The sequence below is a fragment of the Bidens hawaiensis genome, unplaced genomic scaffold (assembly GCF_021521415.1).
Source record: "Bidens hawaiensis isolate Kalapana, Puna unplaced genomic scaffold, B.hawaiensis_p1.1 tig00047364_1, whole genome shotgun sequence".
NCBI lineage: Eukaryota > Viridiplantae > Streptophyta > Magnoliopsida > Asterales > Asteraceae > Bidens > Bidens hawaiensis.
This window is the reverse complement of record NW_027498448.1, coordinates 6,235-16,437: the sequence shown is the minus strand read 5'-3', so window position 1 is coordinate 16,437 and position 10,203 is coordinate 6,235. Positions and strand designations below refer to the sequence as shown.

The 10,203-nt window shown below is 36.6% G+C and overlaps 2 pseudogenes across 1 annotated transcript; one reads left to right on the top strand and one right to left on the bottom strand.

Annotated features, from left to right (window-relative positions):
* Positions 1–7,075, top strand: LOC143596908 (uncharacterized; annotated as a pseudogene). Its single transcript, XR_013146807.1, has 13 exons — positions 1–122; positions 3,181–4,048; positions 4,129–4,347; positions 4,414–4,631; positions 4,781–4,855; positions 4,946–5,017; positions 5,102–5,200; positions 5,294–5,362; positions 5,460–5,574; positions 5,678–5,746; positions 5,816–6,077; positions 6,156–6,264; positions 6,330–7,075. The product of XR_013146807.1 is annotated as an uncharacterized LOC143596908 (transcript).
* Positions 7,076–8,519: 1,444 nt separating this feature from the next.
* Positions 8,520–9,835, bottom strand: LOC143596907 (amino acid transporter AVT3B pseudogene; annotated as a pseudogene).
* Between the last annotated feature and the right edge of the window lie 368 nt (positions 9,836–10,203).

Below are 10,203 nucleotides of genomic sequence, written 5' to 3'. Positions count from 1 at the left end.
TGATGGATAAATACGAATTGTACTTCAAACGAGCAGATTTGGATCAAGACGGTCGGATTAGTGGCCCCGAAGCTGTTGCCTTCTTCAAAGCCTCTGGTTTACCTACGCCTGTTCTCGCTCAGGTTTCATCCAATTTTCCAATACCTTACGTCAATTTCAAACTTACTTTCTTTTCTTCAACACAAACAGTCAGCTCAAGTTATTAGGGTTTAGTATGTATGTGTGTTACCTCATCTTATTATATAAGCTTGAAATTCAAAGAAATTTTTCTTATGAAAATGAGGTTGCACAAGCTTAACAAGTATTATTATTATTGTTTCATTTCATGTGTTATGTTTACATAACAATTGCAAATAAGTATTATATTTGTGATGCTGTGTATAGACAGACATTCAGGAATTTGTTGCTTCATAGTGCTCATACATATATATAGTCATGATGTGATAAGGTTATCAATCAATTAGCATTATCGAAGGATGTTTATGTTGGAATTCTTAGTCAGTCAACACTTGGATTCAGGTTTTTAGCTTATGTATGATTTATGTGGAGGTAACTAAGCCATTATGGCCCCTTTACATTACGAACAAATAGCTTTAACAAAAAGAAATAACTACTGTAGAGTTTTAACAATTTAGTTGCTCATTAAGTGCCGCAGGTGTTTTTCTTGTGCCATTTGTTTGGCGTTAAACAAGTCATTGCATGGTTCAGCCATTTCTTGATTTAGAGTTTAGACATCTTTTCAAGAATTGAATTGGAAAAACGAATTGTTGGCAAACACCCAAACGATTATTGTATTAAGAAACTCACTCAAAACTTAATTCCAATAATGAAAACCTTACACGGTTTATATAGACCAAACCTAGACACGTTTGAGTCTAACTAGGATTCCTAAACAATAGGTAAATTAATTAAAATAAACCTAACAATCCTAAACCAACATGTATTAGGAAGTATTAGGATCCATATGTAACTTGTGCCTTGCTCGCCAAGTTACTTGCCTTGCACTCCAAGGCTATGATTAGAAATTGCCAACATCTTTCACGTTAAACAACTACATCTTAATCGTTACGTGCAACTCGAATTAACTTATGACAAAAGCTCCATTTTTCTTCTTGACCATCTGTTACTATGTTACGTATAATGTTCTTGTTTAGTTGTTTTTGGCCTTCAGTTTCAGTTCACTTAGTTATAATTTTTTTACGTCGTTCCTTTGTGCGTGCGATATAAATATTTCGTTTATATCATTTTGTATTACTAGATCCAATACCGTGCTTAAGTTTCTGGCATGGGGTATGCATCATATTCAAATAACCTATTTCTTGTTCTATGACTTATGGCTAGTAAAATTTGTAACAATTTTCTATGCTTATGTAGCCATTTCAAATAAACACTATTCATGTAATTGCTAAATACGCCAACGTTTCGGCAATATGTGAGTGGGTCCATATTTTGTTACCGCTTATTTATAACATTAAGATATGAGGTGTTAAGTGTTAGAGAGGAAGGGCCACCTCATGGGTATTACCCATGTACTAGCGAATCATACATCGTTATTTCATTTTTACCCTTAAGTACCCACAAACCCAAAAATAAATGGAAACACCTACCCACAAGTACTCTAAAACCTTTTTTTTGTTTTTTGTAAAAATTTAAAAATAAATAAAACAATTAAATTTAAATAAAATTAAAATTAAAATTATTACATAATTGAAAACCGGAAAATAAAATATGACGATCAAAACCCAAAAAAAAAAATTAAAACACGAACATCTAAACAAGATGATTCTTCGGTCAATTATATTTTTCCTCAATTTTTCGTTTGTAATTTATAGCGATTTTCTTCACGACTAATCATGTGTCCGAGCATATGCCTTAAAGTCTATGTCATACATCCCTTTGGCTACACTCTCGCGTTGTTCCACAATCAATGCTCTAGAATCCTCCACTTATTGCTTTTTAGCATCCACCAAATCTTGAAGCGTTCTTCCTTTCTTAGCGTGCACGCATCTAGTTTGTCACCCGAGATCATCGTCTGAGAAATTTGCCATTGGGGTTTGAGTGAATAGAAATGATGAAGGTTGAGTGAATAAAAATGATGAAATGTTTGAGTGAATAAAAATGGTGAAGAGATAGTGATATTTATATGTAATAAATTGAGTATTAATGGGTGTTTTAATTTCTTCAAAAATCTCCAATCATATAAATACATGGTAAACCTTCGTCGCAAATTGTAATTTGGCAAACTACCCACGTAGTAAAGGAGGGGAGGGTTGGGTTTGCCATATGATAAACAACCCATGCACCTTCCCCTCTTAACGCTATTCAATAGTCAATGGTATCATACTATCATTAATTGTCTCATTCAGTATTCTTAACTCTTAAGTGTCAAGGCGGACTTTAAGGAGCTATTTTCGTATTTCTTTTTATTTCTTTTGATTTGTGTTGATTTATCACTAGCCTATATATAAGATTTACCTAAAATAAGTGGGATTTACTTAATTTACTCCAATCTCTCTATATAATCATCGACTTTTAGGGTTTCTGAAATTCACATAGCCATTGAAGATCAAGGTTGGTACTATTCAGAAATATATATTTTTTTCCATCATCTTCTATTTTAAATGTTTAATCTGTTGAAAACGGTTTGGTTTTTTAGTCAGAAACGTGTTTTTTTTTCAAAGTTGAAACGGGTTAGTGTTTTGACAAGAGAAGTGTCAAAACGGTTTTCCTAAAGGTTGAAGCGGGCTGATTTTAAACAAGAAACATGTGAAAACGGTTTTTTAAGGTTGAACAAGCTGTTGTTATAACCAGAAAGATGTTTTAAACAGCTTGATCAAGCTTCTACCTTAACCAGACACATGTTTTAAGGTTGAACAAGCTGCTGTTTTTTAAGGTTGATCAATATGGTTATAAACAGTTTAAATTATGTTCAATGATCATTTGAGCCTTTTCTATTTGTTACTTTTTGAACTTCTGGTTTTCAAGTTTTCAACATTTTGGTTTTGGATAATTTTTGGGGTTTGGAACTTTTGGTATTTGAACTACGTTATTCAAGTTTTAAGAGGCATATTCGTCTTGAGTGCTCCTAGCGCATTTGATTATTCTCGAATACCTTTTTAATAGTTTTAGTGTGTTAAAATGATAAAAAGATGATTTAACAAGTTGTAATTTTTTATTCAGATATGGACATATTCTGATCAAAATCGAACAGGTTACCTTGGCCGGGCTGAGTTTTACAATTCTCTGAAACTTGTTACGGTTGCACAAAGTAAGAGAGATCTTACTCCAGAAATAGTGAAAGCAGCATTATACGGACCTAAGTCTGCTCAAATTCCTGCTCCTCAAATCAACCTCACAGCCTTAATGGTTCCTCAGTCAAACTTAAACACTGGCCCGCCTGCCCTGCGGACACGTGGTAGCGCTCCTGCAGCTTCTCATAGTGTTGGTATGAGTGGACCACATGGTTATCCATCTCAGCAGACTCAAGGCATGAGGCCACCCGTACCTCCACTTCCTAACACCACAATCCAACCTCAGCATGGTGTGAGTCATGGGCCGCCAGGTGGACACACAGCTGCAGGCCCTCGCCCTTCAACTTCGAGCCTTTTTAACGAGTGGCTTCATGAGAAGACTGGCGCGCCTTACAACTCTTCTCAAGTTCCTAGTAATGGGCTTTCATCCAAACCAAATGGTCATACTTTTGCTACTACTGAGATTGGAGCTAAAGGACCTAGTACCCCTGTTTTGTCATCTAATGGTTGGCAATCATCCCAAATGAATGTTGGTCAACAACCAACTGCTGGTCAAAACCAGAAAATGCAGTCAACTTTGAATTACAATCAGGAAACTCATATACAGAATATCTCCGGTGCTCCTGCTAGAGCTGAAAATGCTTCTTTTAATCAGTCTTCTGAAACTTGGCCAAAGATGACACAGGCAAATGTCCAAAAGTACACCAAGGTATTTGTGGAAGTAGATACCGACAAAGATGGGAAAATTACGGGTGAACAGGCTCGTACTCTGTTTTTAAGTTGGAAGTTGCCACGAGGTAGGCAATGCTGAATGCATCATTTTCCTCTTTTGCTTTATGGATTTAAAAGTTTTATTCTGCTTATTTTTGGATTTCAGATATCATCATGCAGGTATGGGACTTATCTGATCAAGACAACGACAGTATGCTTTCTTTAAAGGAATTTTGTATTGCACTCTACCTTATGGAGCGGCACAGGGAAGGTCATCCTCTTCCTAGGGTGCTGCCTGCTGGCGCTATATTTGAAGGGACACTGTTGCGTCCATCTGGTCAACCACCTGCTGCATATGGTGCTCCAGTTCGGAGACCTGAGCCAGGTAGATGATAATTCTTCTGACACCTGTCTTGTCTATGCCACATTAAATGTACTTCTTTCTGCTTAGGTGTTCAACAAGGACATAGGATTATCGCCCAAGGACAGGTCAGCCATGCTGCAGCAAGGCCACCTCGTCCAGTTCCAGTTCCTATAAATGAAGATGCTCAGCCTAAACAAAAACCTAGAGTTCCTGTTTTAGAGAAGCATCTAGTGGACCAACTTAGTACTGAAGAACAGAATTCATTGAATTCAAAGTTCAAGGAGGCAACAGAGGCAGATAAAAAGGTGAAACGCATAATTTCAGTTTTATTGATTATAAATTACTATGAATTTGCAATGATGTAAAGTTTAAAACTACTGAAGTTTGATTTTGGTCTTTGAATCTACAAATTTCTGATCGTCTTGACTCCTGATCACTACTTTATCTGGGCCAGGTTGGTGAACTCGAAAAAGATATATTGGAAGCTAAACAGAAGACCGAATTTTACAGGAACAAGATGCAGGAACTTGTAAGTTCTCTATTTCTAAGGTTTCTGGCCTTTTGTGTGAATATGTTTGCTTGCTGGGATCAAACAACATGATGTTTTCTTTGATGTCAGATTTTGTACAAGAGCCGTAGTGATTCTCGATTGAATGAGATTATAGAAAGGGTTTCTGCTGATAGAAGAGAGGTATTTTATCCCTGAATATGCTAAAAAAAGCATGCATTTTTACATGATAGTTGTTTAGAAGAGACTGAGGAGCTTGTTATCCAGGTTGAATCACTGTCAAAGAAATACGAAGATAAATACAAGCAGGCTGGAGATGTAGCTTCTAAATTGACTATTGAGGAGGCCACTTTTCGTGATATTCAGGTTCACTAATCAACTTGTTTAGGGCCAACTTATACTCCATTTTCCCCAAGATTAAGCCTTACTGAGCAATTATATCGTGCTCGAAATATCTAGGAAAAAAAGATGGAGCTTTATCGAGCAATTGCCAAGCTAGATCTGGATGGGAAACCTGATGATATTCAGGTATCTTTTATGCTGACCAATTTTGCTAAGGGTATATAAATATTATATTATTCACTTGGTCGCAAATACTCATAATGCTATGTCACTTGAATGCTAGGCCCAAGCTGATCGCATCCAAGCGGATCTTGAGGATCAAATAAAAGCCTTAAATGAGCGCTCCAAAATGTATGGATTGCGTGCGAAACCAACATTGCTGGTTGAGCTTCCCTTTGGTAAGATCAATTTTCATCTCCACTGCAACATTGCTGTGAAATTTTCCCATTTGTCTGCTTATATTCATTTGCTCAATTGCTTGTTTTATGTAAAAATATTTAGGTTGGCAAGCTGGCATTCAAGGAGGAGCAGCTGACTGGGATGAAAATTGGGATAAGTTTGAAGGCGAAGGTAACAAAACTTTTATATTTTACCCCTTAATGCGTGGAAGTTGTAACATATTTTACATCAAACTTGCAGGATTTACATATGCGAAAGAGCTTACACTTGATGTCCAAAACATTATAGCTCCTCCAAAACAGAAGACCTTACCGGTACAAAACAAGTCTACTTTCCAAGAAACTACAGCTTCATCTCCTTCAAATACCACCCACGAATCTGAGAAGCCTCCAGTTGTCAATGAATCAGTGGACCCACATACCAATAACTCTGTAAAAACTCCACCTGAAAGCCCATCTAAGATACTCGAAGCCGGTTCACCTGATGCTATAAAAACCCAAAGGTGATACTTTTACAAAAACTTGTAATTTATTAGGGGTAAAAAGGTGTTCAATTTTTGAAAATGTATCTAATGGTGCAGTAAATCTGTGTTCTTTGATGAAAATACTTTCGATGAGCCGGTCAATGCTACATTTGACAATCATTATGATTCAGACTCTGCTTGGGATTTTAGTGCTACAAATCATCAGGTATTTGGTTGATTCTACTTGACATTATATTATCTTGCCATAATTTAAAACGTGTCATTTTGCAGGATATGATGGGTCAAGAGAGTTCTCACGGAAATATGTTATTTGATTCTTCTGATAGTTGGGGGCTAAACCCGATAAGAACAAAGAACGCTGTTGTATTTGATTCTGTTCCTAGCACTCCTGCTTATAGTTATGCTGGATCCCCAACTGGAAACAACTTGTTCAATAACCATGCCCCATTCGCTCCATCTTTTGATTCGGTTCCAAGCACACCTGCTTATAGTAATAGTAATTCTCAACGCCCATTCGTTTCAGTTTTTGCTGATTCGGTTCCCAGCACACCAATGTTTGATGGTCCAGAAGATCGTTCATTTAACAACTTATCTGCATTCGATTCCTTCACCAGCAACACTCCCCGTGATTCCTTTTCCAGATTTGATTCATTCCGTAGTACTGCACAAGATTCAGAATCCGAATCCAATCAGGGATTCTTCCCCTCTCAGAACCTTGCAAGATTTGATTCCATGCGCAGTACTGCTGAGTCTGATTTTGGGCATTCGCTTTTCGAGCCTCATTAATCTTTTTCAAGGTTTGATTCCATGCGAAACACCAATTCTGATTTCAATCATGGGTTCCCGTCTTTTGATGATGCGGATCCTTTTGGGTCGCATGCCCCGTTTAAGACTTCATTCGATAGTGAGACACCGAGAAAAGATTCAGTAGATGGTTGGAAGGCTTTTTAGGTTTTCATATTGGTCATATTTGCTGTTGATTGCTTGCAACGACGAGTTTGAGGTCATGATTCTTTCTTTTTTATTTATTTGTAGATTTGCATATGTATACGTCTATTCAAGTTTCATGGATTGATATGACTTGACATGGTAAAAAATATAAGCTCATATTTATGAGCATTAGTTTTGCAAATTTTAATCGTATTTCTGCATTTTATCTTGGAAGATTTACATTTGTATTTTGTCTTTTGGTGTGTAATATATATTTCTTTTTGTTCATAAACAAACGTTATGACTATTAAAATGAAGTTTTGTTCTCTATGAAATAATACAAAGTGCATTCACTCACAAAAGAATTATATTGAATGAATAGTTAACTGAGAAATTGTTATTCAACCAATATGTATTAATTAACCATATAAAGAATCACTATTCATATGTTTTAAAAGATATGAAACATTATAAAGAATGAGATGTAAACGCTCTAAAGAACTCTTGTAAAGATCTCCGATCAAAAATTATAAATGCTTCTGAAAATATCATTTTGGCACCCTGCATATAAAGATTTCCAAAAACATCTATTTGGACTTCCATAAATATATCTAAATCTAAAAATATCTTAACTTACAAAGATGTGATTAATACACATAATGTAAAGCAAATTCAACGACATAAGATCAACGCTAAATACAAAAGAAAAGGAATCAAAGTTTAGGTAAAGGATATAAGAAATTAAATTTGGCAGTGTTTATTGAATGTTTGGTATGGGGCATATGTACAATAAGAAGACAGAGACCAACACCAGAAACAAAAGAAAAAGAAATCAAAATTTAGGAAAATGATATAAAAAACCATATTTGATAGGATTTATTGAATGTTTGGTACTTAAAAAGGATAATTTGTACGGTATATGTAACCACAATGTGAACAAGCCTGTCACACGTAAACCAGTCAGGATTGGATTGGGATTGGATAGTAAGAAGTTTGAATTCACTCGGTGAATGTGAGCCCGAGTAAGATCGGACACAACTATAGCTCAAGTAATAACCGGCTCAAGACCATACTTCATACATCAAACTTGAGTAGACTTGCGAACCTCTTACTTATATGGATATAATAGTATTTACATAACAGAATATATATTATATATAAATACATAAAAATTATAAAACTAGTAGTATATTGTCTATAATTATATATACCACACTAAAACACTTTCAAATAAATACATGAAATTGTGCAATTATTATAGTTGAAAATACATACAAACAAGACTTTTAATGAAATGAACTTCAAATAGCATTTTAATATAGTACAAACTGAATAATATAACAAATACAAACTTTACCTTTCATGCATCTATGTGGTATGACACAATTTAAGCATGGCCCGAATCACAATCATGAACCAAAACGGAGCCGAAGGTATCCCTCAATAATCCACAAACATACACCACTTGAATCTGTTGCTTGATCTTCCATCCATATATCACAAGCATACCAACTAAAAAATCTCGTTGCGCCTGAAAAATGACCACTTTGTCCTTTAAAGTTTCAAGCTTTAGGCGCAAAAATCTCTTGCAAAGAAGTCCATGTGCCAGTCACGGCCAAAATCACACCAAAAACAATATAGGCTCCATCTTTAACCCACCCAAGCACACCCACCTCATATTTATGCACCATCAAGTGAAACAAAGCCGGTAACACAAACCCTAACACAATGCACACACTACTCCCCACCAAAGACAAGAAATCAGCAAAATTAGGCACCAAAAGAGCCACCAAACTCACCACCAACACCAGACCCCACCTCACCCACAAACTATACCTCCCTTCACACCACATCCTCTCGAAAACTTCATAAACCGGGTTCATCATCAACGGAAAAGTGAAAAACAAATTCAGACAAAGACCCAACTGAACCACACTGCTCAACCACCCTTGCCCTAAATTAGTCGTAATAATATCCTTCGTCTCGTCACCAAACGCAAAGTAACCAAACACACCGAAAGACGCAAACATTAGCGCAATAAAAGCAATAGTTATACCCAACACCTTCCCAAACTTCTCCTTGTCTTCCGTCTCCGATTCCAGCGGCAACACCATACCGATCCCTTCAAACGCGTACACCGCCACACCGACCCCGTAAAAGAACACCAAAAACCCACCAAACGCTTGTAAAACCGGGCTCGAATTCAAATAAATCATGGCTTCTTCCACCATAACTATACCCATGGCTCCGATATCCACCACGTCAGCAAATATACTCAACGGAGCTAAATGGGTCAATGTCGGAATCGAATTCAACCCTAATTGAAACGGAAAGCATGCCCAAATATAAAACCCTTTAGCCGAAATCCCCAAAATCCTAGGGTTTGGGTTTAAATTGAATATATTAACCAACGTATTGGCCACGAAAATCAAATAACTTACGCAAAAACCCGCCTGCGAGAGCACAATCATGACGTCAACGGCCGACCGGCCGATCGGACCGGCGACTGTAAACCCTAGGTCACCAAAAGAGTTGATTTTTGAGAAGCCATTAACGGATTCGAGTTTACGGCGGGTTTTGACGAGCAGCATCATGCAGTGGTTGGTGAAGTATGCGACGGCGAAGACGGTTAGGGTACCGGTGAGGTAGCCGGTGCGTTTGAAGGTGTAGGGGAGGCCGAGGACGCCGGCGCCGACGATGGCGATGAAGACGTTGGCGAAGGTTTTGAATTGGGAGGATCGGTGAGGGTTTTTGGAATTGAGAAGTGGGGTTGATTCTCTGGGGAGTGTGTGTGATGATGAAGTTGCTTCTGAATTGTGGGTGTTGCTGGTTTCATCAAAACCCATGATTGATTGAAGGTTTTGTTTGAGATCTGCAAAATGAAGAAGATGCTGCAGGGTATATGAATGAAAATATCTTTAAGAAAAGTAAGAAATCAGACCATCACGCGTTTTATGATATCTACTAGATTTTATTTCGAGGTATTCGTTTTTAATATTTATATATGTATATTTGGATTTTAATTTTATTTATTGTAAAAAAATTAATAATTAATATACTTGAGGTTTGATGATGAAATGGTTTCACAAATAAATGATATGTTATAATCCGGTTTAAAAGCTATCTGGGTTTGGTGATACCCATTACCCGTTTATTTTCTTTATTATAAAATTGTTTCTTAATTATAAATAATATATTTTTTAAAAATAAAATA